Source organism: Protopterus annectens, chromosome 13.part0, assembly GCF_019279795.1.
Source record: "Protopterus annectens isolate FY-2018-M chromosome 13.part0, PAN1.0, whole genome shotgun sequence".
Lineage (NCBI taxonomy): Eukaryota > Metazoa > Chordata > Ceratodontiformes > Protopteridae > Protopterus > Protopterus annectens.
The window spans coordinates 424798901-424813245 of NC_056747.1; the positions used below are offsets into that span (position 1 = coordinate 424798901).

General features: G+C 45.7%; 1 protein-coding gene across 32 annotated transcripts in view; it reads right to left on the minus strand.

Moving 5' to 3' along the window:
• LOC122787386 (receptor-type tyrosine-protein phosphatase S-like) overlaps positions 1-14345 on the minus strand; it is a 3272784-nt gene that overhangs the window by 1002212 nt on the left and 2256227 nt on the right. The window lies entirely within an intron of this gene.

The following is a 14345-nucleotide window of genomic DNA, read 5'->3' on the forward strand; positions in this document are numbered from 1 at the left end:
TGTCCAGACACTCATTGGGTATAAAGCTATAATCACAGGCAATACACCAGTCCCTTCTCAAGATCACAAGCCATGCAAATTGTTGTTTACAAATTATGCTGTCCTCTTGGTTTGAAGTGACTTATCCCTAATGCAGCAATTTGCTCCTGTCCATAAAGAAGATGGGATTATAATCAGCATTTCCAAATCAGACATCATGATTATCTTCCAGGGAAGAATGAACTGCTCTCATTGGAAGATGGGGAGCAGCTAATTCAGGTGGAAGAGAGGAAGAATTCTGGGAACTTGATCACAAATACAGATACAAAGAATCGACAGACCAACCAACAGGCTGATACAGTACCAACATTACTGCAAGTACTGTGCTGGACAGTGATGGTGTAACGGAGTCACAAGATGATGCTCTCTGTTTACTGATCATTCTACATCCTTATTCCCACCTACATTCATAAGCCTGGGAGAGGAGAGATACAAGTGGTAGAAATGAGGTTCCTTTATCGGGTAGCTGGGCTCTTTCTCTGTGAAACAGATAGGAGCTTGGCAATCCAGGAGGACTGTTATCCATGCACTGACCACCGGGAGGGGGCACTGGGTAGACTTGGGATGTGCTGGAGGAACTATATCTCTCAGCTTGACTGGGATCAAGGGATATGATGGAGACTGTTGCAAAGGAAAGTAATGTCTTGTCTATCCTTCTACACTGGCTATTATAATGAGCTCATCAGAACATGCAGTACAGAAAAAAAAAAGTTATATACTCACCATAATGTTCCATCTGTGTTGATGATCTTCATTCATTCTTGAGACTCTTCTGGTGGAAGTGATGGCTACTAGAAAAAGAGTTTTCCAGGAAAGGAATTTAAGGTGGCAAGTAGCTGCTGGTTCAAAGGGAGGTAGTACTAAAGTTTGCAAGAACAAGGTGAGATCCCAAGGAGCTACGGGATCTTTGAACAGTGGTTTTAGTCATAAAACACCTTTGAGAAAAACCTTGCACAGGAGATGGGAAATTAGAGGATGATCATCAAAGCTGTTGTGAAAATTGGAAATGGCTACTAACTGGACTCTTAATAGTGGAAGCTGAATCTCCTTGGTCAAACAGATTGCCAAACTTTTTCAACAGGCGTCGAGAATGGATCTAAATTACTTTAGGAGGCCCAAAACGAAATTCTCTTCCATTTACTGGAGTAGAGTCTCCTGGTGGAAGGCCTACGGGAGCCCAGAAGAATCTTTTGTACTGGGGAAGTTATATTATTCTGCCTGGCAATTAACGGAATTGGAGGAACCAAGTTGTGAGCTTGAAAGGGCATAGATCAGGGTGCACCAATCCCTGCAGGTGAGAGAGGAGGTCTGGAACTAGGTCTAGAATCCACGACTGTTGAATCAAGTGAGGCCATAGAAAGGGAAACCAAATTTGCCTGGGCCAGAAGGGAGCAATGAGAATCACTTTGCTTCGCAACCTTTGGCCTTTCTTTAGGAAAAGAGGTATGAGAGGAAATGGGGTAAAGGCATAAAGAAGATCTGAGGGCCAATCAAGGAGGAGTGTGTCTCTCTGGGACTCCCCTTGAGGGGGGATTATTAAGGCAAAGTAGCTGCTACACTTGTTGTTTGTTGGGGAGGCAAAGAGACTGCAGCAAGGCTGGCTCCATTGGCGAAAGATTTCCTTCACCACTTTGAGATTGAGAGACCACTCATGAGGCAGTAGAATGCATCTGCTCAGCTTGTCCGCTATCATATTGGAACTGCCCATGATATGCATTGCCATAAGAAAGCGGTTGGAAGACATCACCCATTTCCACACTCTGAGACCTTTCTGGCAAAGGGGGTAGGGTTTGGTTCCCCCTTGTTTGTTGATATACCACATCACTGACATGTTGTCTGATTGGATTGCAACTGTTCCTAGAGGAAGAGTAGATTGAAAGGCTAGGAGCACTGCTCTCATTTCCATGACACTGATGTGCAAGTTGGCCTCTTGTGGAGAACAAGTGCTTTGGACCATTCTTCCCAGACAATGCACCCCCCCACCCCATCTGGGAGACGTCTGTCATCACTATGGCCTTGGGTTGCAGGGGAACAAAGGGACAGCCTATTAGGATTTCTTCTGACTGCATCAACCAGGATAGATTCCTTTTGCAATGTCCTGTTAAGATCGGGTGAGTCATCAGATGAGAAAGAATGGACCATTGGGAGGCCAGAAGCCATTGAAGTATCCTCATGTGAAATCTCACCAAGGGAACTAAGGTGATGTACGCCGCTATAGATCTTAGGGCTTGGAGAATGAGTAGAGTGGGCACTTGTTTTTTACAAGGATGAACTGTACTTGAAACATTATCTTTTGGAGCCTGTGAAAGGGTAGAAAAGCTATACATGAAGCTGTGTTGAGGTGGGCTCCTATGAATTCTAGTTCCTGAGTGGGAGACAGCTGTGACTTTTTGTAGTTGGCTGTTATGACCAGGGCACTGAACAAGTGTGTGATGAAGTCTGTGCCTTGCAGCAGGAGATGCCTGCTAGGGGTGGTGAGTAGTCAGTTGTCTAGATAAGGAAACACCCGGAATCCTTGTAATCTTACTTGGGCTGTGACTGCTGCCAAGCATTTGGTGAACACCCTGGGGCTGTGGTGAGGCCAAAAGGCAGCACTCTGAACTGGTACTGACTGGCTCCTAGCCAAAAGCGGAGAAACCTTGAACGTTTGTCCATATTTATGTGGTAATAGGTGTCTTGAAGGTTTATAGAGCACATCCAACTGCTTTCCCCTAGAAAGGTGAAAAGACTGAATCGTGACTATCCAGAATTTTGTCTGCTGAACAAACTTCTTCAGAAGGTCAAGGTCCAATTTCAGCCTCCTTCCTGGTCTGGTGGGACTTCTTGGATGACTTTTTTTTCTAGCAGCTTTTGTACCTCTATGGCTGCTTGATCATTCTGATTGGGTGGAACATTGGGGATTTTTCTCAGAGATCTCGGGAGAGGGGTGAAGGGAATATGGCAGCCTCTGCTAATGATTATCTGCACCCATGTATCAGAGGTTATTTGTAGCCAGGCTGTCAGATACAGTGAGTCTCCCCACAACTGCTTTCAGATGTAAACAATTGGGCCTCCTTTCAGGACTGCTGGTAGGGTTGTCCAGAGAAGGAGTCTCTGGAACTCTGGTTTCTCAGGCCACCTCTGCCTCACAGTCGGCGTCTTCCATCTGCGCTCCCCCCTCTGCCATACAGGAAGCCACCGCATGTGTGCCCTGGAAAGGCCCCTGGGACTTTTTGAACCACATCTTTCCACTCCTCTGATTCCTGGAGTAGGATCACTGAGGAGTAGAAAAACAAATGCCCACAGCAGAAAGGGTCTTTCCATCCTTTTCACACCTGGCTAGTGTGCCCTTCACCTTGGAGCCAAACAAAGATTATCAATAAAAAGGAGCATCGACAAAGGAAGACCTGAAGGGCTCTGCGAATTCACACAAGCGCATCCATACATGCAGCCTTATGGCAACACCAGAACCTGCTGCTCTGGTCATGCCTTTGGCTGCGTGTGCAATAAGCTGCATGGATAAATTCGATATAGACTCCAGGGTGGCTAGCTGAGAGGTGACCTTATCCTGCACGTGGTTAGACACAGCTCCAGTGAGGGTCTCCTATAACTCCTTAATCAGATCTTTCTGGAGTCTAGTAAAATGTGCCATAAAGTTCAAAGACCAGAGTGCGAAGGTCGATGAAGCGTACATCTGCTTTCCAAATCTGTCCATTGTCCTAGACTCTCAGTTAGGCGTATGTACAGCAGGACTCTCATCAGCGAGTTCCTTCTTGGTGGCAGTTGCCACCACCATGGCATCTACTGCTAAACCCTTGGCCCAATATTGGTGGTCCTCCAACGGAGAAAGAATTTTGTCTGGTCTCCAGGGAATAGGCTCTATGGAATCAGCCCACTGTGCGATCAACTTAATAAGATCATCAGCGGGTGGGATCACCCAGGAAGTAGATGGTCAAGCACCGAATGCTTGCAAGTACACTGATTCCTCTGAGGTCAGATCTTGGGGCTTCCAGCTACCCCTCTGCTTGAGGATCTCTGGGATGTTTCCAAAAGAGATATCTTCAGGGGGTGACCAAGGGAAACCTTCCCCTTCATAGAATTCAGTGTCCTCAGTGACAGATTCTTCCAGGGAGTCTAGGAGTTTCCTCTTGAATATCTTCTTACTGGGGGAGGGGGTTTCTCAGTGGGGATCTCTGAGGAAGACTCCAAAGAAGAGGGGCTCTATGCATGAGTAACTTGAAGCTTCAGTGCTTGCTGTCCTGTCATGGAAATTGGTGTCAGCTCTGGACCAGAAGATATAGTAGTATGATGCTCCAATGCAGGAGGAACCGGTTGAGAGCCTGCAGAGGCTAAAGCTGTCTCGAAAACCTGGAAAGGCAGGGCCGCCCGAAGAGGAGTGGGAGCCCAGAACTGAGAAAGACCACCTTGGAATAGAGATCACACCCTGCTCTGAGAGTCTGCACCCCCCCCCCCCAAGGCAGGAGCCGGGGAAGGACCCACAATTGACAAAGTCACAACAGCCAAGGTTGGCTCCGCATAAAAAACAAGAGCCAATCCAAGACCCTCAGAACCAGCAGTCGAGTCTCGGCCCTGAGAATCTGTTGATTCTGAGGAGGGAACTGAAGAAGTCAAAGCAACATCCACTGCCAAGGTAGAGATGTCTAATAGCATTGAGGCAGCTGGTACCGGGGGGATCGAAGTGCTGGGCTCCAAAGTTAGAGTGGAAGTCAGAAGAGGAGACAATGTAGGAGTCCTTTGCGAAGATACCCAAACTCTAGAAGGGGGAGGGGCCTGAGAAGGGGCAGGAATACCTTCTGGCCACCAACAGCTAATCCACCAATCTCACAATGTCTACCTTGGAGAGACTCCTGGAGGATTGAACTGATAAACATGAAGTGGACTCTGGCTGTTCCGGGAAGGGACTGGGCAACTGGCCCACAAAGGGATTTACGAAAGGTGAATTCCTCATCCTGGGAAGAAGATTTGGGTCTGGTTTTGGCACTGAAGGGGTGGGCAAAGCCTGCTGAGGCACTACTGGAAAAGTCGGCAGCGAGCCGGAAACTAAAGATGCTGGTGCCGAAGGCAACATAGCAGCAGTAGTCAGTGCCAAGGATTCTAGAAGCTGTATCTTTGGTACCTTTGCTTTTGGTTCCGTGGAGGCAGTCGGAAATGTAGTCTTATGTTTTTGAGCCACCGGTGCTGTAGGGGACACAGGTACTGAGTGGCTCTTCTTTTTGATAGGATCTGACTTAGGAGGGGAGTTAGACTTGGACAACGCTTCACTGAAACAAGTTTTCAACAAGCCCTTCAAAATGAGCTTATTCCGATGCTTGAACAAGGCCCAGTTACTAAAGGCTTGGCAGATGTCGCAGTCTTGGTCCAGATGTGGCGCTCTCAGGCAATACACACATGAATGACGCCCAATGGAATTGGGCATATTTTTCCAAAGTCTTGGTACTGTTTAAATCCTGAAGTGCCTTTTCATTTTTCCGCCACTTTGACAAACAGTCTAAAGAAACAACTTAAACACACCAAAACACACACACACAAAAGGATAGGAGGAGGTCTACCAGTGATGATAGAGAAGAAAATACCCAAGGGTACTAAAGTACCAACGATGGTCCTAAGAATTACCGCAAAAGGTAAGAAGGCATAAGAGGGGTTAACAACAACAGTAATAAGAAGTTATGTACCTACCATAACATTCCATGTTAGTTGTCTTCTTCTCGCCTTCTTTCTTGCTGGTTGGGTTCAGAGCCGACCCTCGGCTCTGACACGGACATTTTCTAAAGCTAGAGAGCTACTTACTGGCTCGAGGCCTCCCTATATCCCACAATGCCTGGTGCTAGACCCCCAGATCTCGTTTGGAAGACCTAACACCAAATAATACAAGAAGAGAACTGTCCCAAAAGCAAGACTTCAGCTAGAGGGCTGAAGAAAAAGGTAGAGGACATAAAATGGTAAAGACTCAGCCAGTGACCAGACTCGTAGGAAGACTCTTCTTGGTCCATCTAGGCTAGGGGGATGGAGGGTGGGACGCAAGAAAAAAGGCGAGAAGAAGACAACTAGCATGGAACGTTATGGTAGGTACATAACTTCTTAATGTTAAGTTGTCTCTCTCGCCTTCACTCTTGCTGGTTGGGACAGCGTCCCTAGCACCTTAGTCCTGGGTGGCTCATCGGAACAGACTCTTGAACACAGTGGAACCAAAATTGGCTCTTCTCCTAGAGGCCACATCCAATTTATAATGTGAAATGAAGGTATGAGGGGTGGCCCATGTGGCCACCGCACAAATGGCTTCCACTGGCAGTCTTACTTGAAAGGCTACTGACGTAGCTAAAGCCCTAGTAGAGTGGCCTTTAGGTTTAGCAGGGAGTTCTTTATGCCTCAACTGATAAATAAGGGTAATAATAGAGGACAACCATCTGGATAAGGTTACTTTAGACACTGGTCGACCCTGCTTACCTTCTGCATAGGACAAGAAGAGTTGGTCTGATTTCCTTATTTGCTCAGTCCTATGCAAATAAACGTAATTGCCTATGAACGTCCAACTGGTGTAATTTGTGTTCAGCTTTGTTGGAATAATTTGGAAAAAAGACTGGCAGATCGATGGATTGATTCAAATTGTTCTTGGAGGGGACCTTAGGAAGGAACGAAGGATTAGTCCTGAGTGAAACTCTATCCTTATGGAAAACTAGATAAGGTGGACGAACACAAAGGGCTTGAAGTTCAGAAACTCTCCACGCTGAAGTAATGGCCACCAAAAAGAGGGTTTTCCAAGTAAGCAATTACAAGGAACAGGAAGCTGCCGGTTCAAAGAGAGGAAGTATCAAGGAAGCTAGGATCAAACTTAAGTCCCATGGAGGCAGGGGATCTCTCACTGGAGGCCTGAGCAAGATTGTTCCTTTCAGAAAGGCTTTGCAAAGCTTATGGGAATTGATGCTGGTTTCTGACAGGCCCGTATGGAAATTAGACATTGTCGCTAATTGAACTCTAATGGTGGCCGACGAGGAGCCCGCTTGAAAAAGTTCTGCTAAGAAGTCCAGAACGTTACTGACAGGGGCCGTGAAGGGATGTATATTTCTAGCCTCTGCCCAGAAAGAGAAACGTTTCCACTTACTAGCATAAGTTTTCCTGGTTGTAGGTTTGTGGGAGGAAAGGATAATCTCACGCACTGAATTGGAAATACTGGGAAGCCTGGCTAAGGTTGGAAGTGGAGCAACCAAGCAGTGAGGTTGAGAGACTGAAGAGACTGATGCAGCCTGCCCGACTGATGGATCAGGAGGTCCGGAACTGGGTCCAGATTCCAAGGCTGCTCTAGAAGGTGACGATGCAGGAATGGGAACCAGATTTGTCGAGGCCAGTAGGGGGCAATGAGGATCATCCTGCAACCCAGCATGGTAGCTTTCTGAATTAGTTTGGGAATTAGTGTAAAGGGTGGGCATGCATACAGAAGTCCCTGGGGCCAATCATGAACTAGAGCGTCTCTAGGGGAGTGTCCGGGAAGAGAGTGAAGAAACTGTCGCACTTGCTGTTGAGAGGAGTTGCAAAAAGGTCGCAGCAAGGCTGACCCCATTTGCAGAAGATTCTGTCCGCTACTGTCCGGTTGAGAGACTACTCGTGAGGCATGAGAATAGCTCTGCTTAGCCTGTCTGCTATGATGTTGGAATTCCCAGGGATGTGCGTTGCCGTCAGAAACTGTTGAGAGGAGATCGCCCACTGCCATAGTCTGAGTGCTTCTCGACATAATAAGGGATATGACTTGGTTCCGCACTGCTTGTTGATGTACCGCACTACAGACATATTGTCTGTCTGAATTGCAATGGTCCCAGTGGGTAGAGAATTCTGAAGAGCTTGCAACGCTAAAAGCACCACCCTCATCTCCAAGACGTTTATGTGCAAGTGGTACTTGTGGGGTTGCCAGGTGCCCTGGACAGTCCTGCCCTGAAAATGCCCCCCCCCCACCCCTTCCGGGAGGCATCTGTGGTCACCATGGCAACTGGAGGAGGAAGGAAAAATGGTCTGCCCTGGGGTACTAATGGAGAGACCCATCCACCAAGCCAAGTGGTCTTTGCATGACTGTGTGATTATTATCTTGTAAGACAAAGGAAGTTGTTGAAAGGACCATTGGGTGAAAAGCATCCACTGGAGAATCCTCATGTGAAAACGAACCAGGGGAACTAATATGATCGCTGCTGCCATGAGACCTAAGGTTTTTAGGACGAATCTGGCCTGAATCTTTCTGCATCCTAATAAAACCTGTACATGTCGGCGAATGTCTGCCACTCTGTCTACTGGAAGCCTTGCAGACAGATCTTTCGTATTTAATCTTGCGCCAATAAAGGTTAAGGACTGACAAGGTGACAATGCAGACTTTTCGAAATTTATTGAGATACCTAGGTTGGAGCATGTTTGGATGGTATAATCCCTGGCTCTTAGCAATTGATGTCTGGTGGTAGCAGTAAGGAGCCAGTCATCTAGATATGGAAACACCTGGAATCCTTGCCATCTGAGGTGAGCGGTAACCACTGCCATGCATTTGAACACCTTGGGGGCTCTGGTGAGACCAAAGGGCAGGGCTCTGAACTGGTAATGACTGGCTCCAAGCCGGAAGCGGAGAAACCTTCTGGAACACCTGTCCATTTTGATGTGGTAGTACGCATCCTGAAGATCTATGGAGCACATCCAATTGTCCTGACCCAAAAAGGGTAGAATGGACTGAAGCGTGACCATCCGGAACTTCGTTCTTTGAACAGACTTGTTTAGTCTGCTGAGATCCAAAATGGGTCTCCAGTCCCCTGTCTTCTTTGGTACCAAAAAGAACTTTGAGTAAATTCCAGGTCCTTGCTGGTCTGCTGGGACTTGTTGGATGGCCTGTTTTTTTAGCAGTCTTGAAATTTCTTGTACTGCCTGTTCCCTTAGACTGGGTGGAATATCTGGGATGGGGTTGTTTGATTTTAAGGGAGTGTAGACAAACGGGATTTTGTAACCTCCGGATATGATAGACTGTACCCATCTGTCTCGAGTGATGAGACGCCAGGCTTCTGGGTACAGAGACAACCTTCCCCAACAGCCTCCGAAGGCGGACAGCCGGGCAACCCCTCAGGGGTGCTGGAAGGGCTTGTCAGAGAAAGATTCTCTGCTGCCCTGATTCTGCAGACCCCCTCTGCCCCGTGGGCGGCATCTATTGTTGTTCCCTCCTCTGCCTCTGGAGGGAAACTCGCCACGTGTGTCAGGCACGGCTCCCTGGGGTTTACGGAACCACATCTTCTCACTCTTCTGACCCTTAGGGTATGGTCTAGAGGGAGTGGAAAAATGGACTCCAACGGCAGAGAGAGTCTTGCCTTCCTGCTCACACCTGGTAAGTGTATCTTTCACCTGAGGTCCAAACAGAGCCGAACCATCAAAAGGGGTGTTGGTGAAAGATGCATTGAAGGGATCAGCGAAGTTACATAACCGCATCCAGGCATGCCTTCTCAAAGCCATGCCTGTGCCTGCGGCTCTACTCGCCCCACCAGCCGCATACAAAATGAGACACACAGAGGAGTTAACGATAGAATTAAGAGTCGCCAGCTGGGAGTTTATCTTGTCTTGAGCCCCCGCAGCTGATGGATCTTGCAGGGTATCTCCTAGCTCCTTGAGGAGATCCCTCTGAAGACAGGTGAAGTGGCACAAATAATTCAGCGACCGCATGGAGAAGGTCGCTGAGGAAAACATCCGCTTCCCGTATCTAATCCATTGTCCTAGACTCTTTATTAGGGGGATGGACAGGTACAGAAGTGGCAGCCAACTCCTTTTTCGTGGCAGCTGCTACCACCATGGCATCAACGGGGACACCCTTTGTCAGAAACTGTTTATCTTGGAGGGCCGTGATAAACTTAGTGGGCCTGCAAGGGGTTGATTCCAGTGTGTCCGGAGCTGACCACGCCTTCCGAGCCACCACTTCCATTAATGGATCAAAAGGCGGAGACACCCAGGAGGTGGCGGGGCGAGGAACAAACGCATCCAAGTATACCGACTCGTCCTCAGAAGAGTTAAGGGCAGACCAGTTCCCCCTCTGCTTAAGGATCTCAAGGATGTCTGAGAAAGAGACATCTTCAGAGGGGGATCTTGGGGACCCTTCCGAATCCTCCAAGTCAGTATCTGACGTGACCGACTCTGGGGAGTCAACATGTTTCCTCTTACATTTCCCCTTTCGAGGGGGCTCCTCTGAAATCTCAGGGGAGGTCTCGGAAGAGGAAGATGCACCCAGTGGGTTGACCTGGAGTGTTTGATCCCCTTGCTTGGGGTCTGGAGGAGGGGGCAGAGACTGAAGCAGGCACCCTAGGGGGAGGAGCTGAAGGGGCATATCGAGGTGAAGACTCAGAAGTCAGCACTCTCCTCATGACCTCGAAGGCGCCCCTGTCCGGCACAGAAAGGGACGGCTCCGAGGCCGATGTAGGAGCTGAGCTTACCTGCACTGAAGCTTCCAGAGGGAGAACGGCATCGGACAAGGGTCCGATGCCACTCGCCCCCTCGGAGCTGACGAGGGAGTCTCGGCGCCCAGATCCCTCCAAGGACAGAACCATTGAAGAAATCGGAGCTGACGAAGGAGCCGAAAGGGGAAGCATAGGCACCGACGTTTCCGGGATCCCAGCCCCAACAAGCTCCGGCTCCGAACTGACAGGAGGAGTCAGAGGAGGAACTACTTCAGAAAAGGGAACAGCCACAGCCTGATGAGGAGGGCTAGTTAACATTTTAGCCAGGGCCTGCGATTTGAGGAGTCTACTAACCACTCTCTCCAAGTCATGATCAGACAGCCTCGAGGACCGAGAAGAGTGGGACCTATGGCTCCGTTCACATTGTAGCAAAGGTGATCCCGGAGCCGAGCAAATCGACTCCAGGGATGGCGATCTGGATCACTTACGGCTCCCTGACGGCTCCGACACAAGGTAGGAGCCGAGAGAGATTTTGAAACTTCGGTCCCGGCCGGAACCGAAATTGAAACAGACACTCCACCTGGCGACGGCTCAGTACTGGGAGCTGACGGTTTGGTGGGCTTAGGGGTTTTAGCTAGCTGAGACTTTGCCGGAGACCCCTCGGGTTTTAGTAAACCCCTGAGGATTAACTTGTTCCTATGCTCCTGCAGGACTCTTGGACTAAAGGCATGACATACTGAGCAAGAGTCCTGCAGGTGTAGGGAACCCAGACAATAAACACAAGAAGTGTGACCGTCTGTCAGAGACATTTTCTGACAGCACGAGTCACACTTCTTGAACCCTGATACCTTGGTATCCTTTGACATGTTATAAATAAAAGGAATACCGATGGATAAAATTTTTGACTAGTGCAAAAAAAACACACACACACACACACACACACACACACTAGTCCCACACCTTCACACAAAAAATTTTAGGTAGCTATACTAACAAAAACTAAGACTATGATCTTAGACTACAAAGGCTAAACACTACTTCCTACTGAAAAACAATATAAAAGGGAAGGGGATAGCCTCTAACTTAAACGGCCTACTTAGGGAGATGGGGGGAGGGGAGAAACTCTCTAAGTAAAAACGAGTTTCCTAAGGGTCAGAAAACACAGGGAAACTAAGACTAGTTTACAGAACTACTCTGATTTAACAAAAGATTTGAAAAATATACACTAACAGTTTAACTACTAAAAATACAAAAGATTAATATGACCTGAGCCAGTGAAGCGCAACCTCGTAGCTGAAGCGGCAAACGAGATCTGGGGGTCTAGCGCCAGACATTGTGGGATATAGGGAGGCCTCGAGCCAGTAAGTAGCTCTCGAGCTTTAGAAAATGGCCGAGTTGGAGCCAAGGGTCGGCTCCGAACCCAACCAGCAAGAATGAAGGCGAGGGAGACAACTTAACATTAAAGATTGCCAGATGTACGGGGTAGAGAATTCAAACACACACAGCGCTGAAATAATTATAGAAAACAATGATAAAAGATAAAGTATAGACCGCAAAAATTACAAGGAATTAGCAGAATAAGGACATTTTAATAGACTTAACAGAGGGCAACTGCTGACACGTCTTGCTGACAGAGTGGCAAATGAGATTTGAGGTAATGGAGAGAAGGGCATTGTGAGTAGAGTCTTAGCTCGAGAGTTTTGGCTGGAGTGAGCTGTATAATGGCCACGCCAGTTCTGAGGATTGGAACGGAGTCCCATTCATCAAAAATGAACAAAGACTGACAAGATCAGATCAATGATTATAAAGAAGAGAAGGTTCAGCAAGTTGTTAAAATGGACATAAGCACAGTTCACTTTTCTGGATATCTGAGAAGGTGGTAAAAGAAGTTGGTAGAGATATACAAAGACATGAAGGATGCATACAGTAGTGTAAGGAGTCCCTCTGGATAATGAGAAAAAAAGACTGGTATGATCTAAATTGTCCAGCATTTTCTTTTCAAACCAGGAAAGGTGAAAGAAAGGCCTCAGTTTTACTTTCAGAATTAGGGACAAAACAAAAAATAATTAAGGAAAAGACCTCAAATTAAGGATACATTTTAAATGATGACATTTTTAACTTAGAATTTATCAAAATTATTTTCAGCTATAAGAGAGAGACAATAGAATTTTTAGAAAACATCAGAAGCATCACTGCAAAATAGAACAGTTGAGCGGTATTAGACCTATTCTGAAATATAGGAGCTGCATTAGTATAACTGTTGTATGAGATACTGTGTGAGGACTTGATCACAAAAAATTACAGTGAAAAGTCAGATGCTGTGCTAAGTATGAAGAAGAAATAATGTGATAATTTTAACGACTGTGAAGAAAAAGTAACATAGCAATGTGTTACTATATTATATAAGGATCACATGTTTTGCAGAACAAACTGTTTGGAAATTAAACACTTAAAATACCACAAGAGTTAACTAAACTAAAGATAGTTTATGAACTATACAAAAATTAGAGTACATGAAAGATGTGGTGAATCAGTGCAATTTTCTGTTGATTTCAATTTTTCATTTGGTTTATGAGAATGTAAAAAAAAAAAATATTCACAATTTTTAGAAATGCGGTATGATGTGGGTAGTGGGGATTGGACATTTTACTCTTATTTTATTTTCACATTAGCTAACTAGGTAGCTTTATAGTATGCTGACCCTTTTCAGCTATGACCAGGGCATGCTGGAATATGTATTTGTTACAGTAACAATATGCATGTGTGTGTGTGTATGTATATGAATATATATATATATATATATATATATATATATATATATATATAAACACAGACACACACACAAACATATAATTATATACTATATATATATATATATATATATATATATATATATATATATATATATTGATGAGTGGATGGGTAACAGAAAGTTCACACCGGGGATCACACCAACAACACTACTAGATAGGGGCCAAGGGTACTAGCTGCTAGTACAAGGGTCTAGGGAACTACTAAAGGGGTGGTGAATACCGCACAACGTGGCTGGGCTAATATATGCCTTCGGGCAGATAGCCCAGTAACAACCTAGGAACACACTAACACACATACAAATATATGTATTTAGAATGAGAGAGAGAGGGATTCACTTCACTCTGTTGATTTGTCAGTTCATCAACAGAGTGAAGTCCTTGGAAAATTCAACCACATTAATCACCAAGTACTACAGATGTCAAAAGAAGGAAGATAGTGTGTGTGCTGTAGTGAGTTTGGGAATTTAATTTAGGGCTATCCATGTGTACTGCTGTAAGTAGTGTGTGTCTGTGGTCTTCTGTATTAGTAGTGAAACAGAAAGTTTTTCTAAGGTAAGATGTAGGGTTAGGGAGGTTAGCGCACAAGTAAAGTTGTTCAAGAAGCTCCCCTTCCCATACTTACTAATTTGTACTAATACTGACACTAACCCTCTTCCTGCCCTTAGCCCCAACCCTACACCACACCTCAGGAAAACACCTTTCCATAACACTACCACTATTCAAAGTTTGATCGAATTTAGGGCTAGGGTCCATTTGCAATCTTTTTTATGATTTTTTTTTCTCTGTAAGTTGATTTTTGAAATAATGGCACTGATCACCTATGGATCACTGCCTATGTATTTTCATACATTTGACATATATTCATACAGCAGTATATACATATACCCAAAAAGTGATATTGATATAAAAATGTAGATGCATGTGCACACACCGACGTGTGTGTGTGTGTGTGTGTGTGTGTATATGTATATATATATATATATATATATATATATATATATATATATAGACATATTAAGCATATATATATATATATATATATATATATATATATATATATATATATATATAAATATAGACATATTAAGCACAAGCA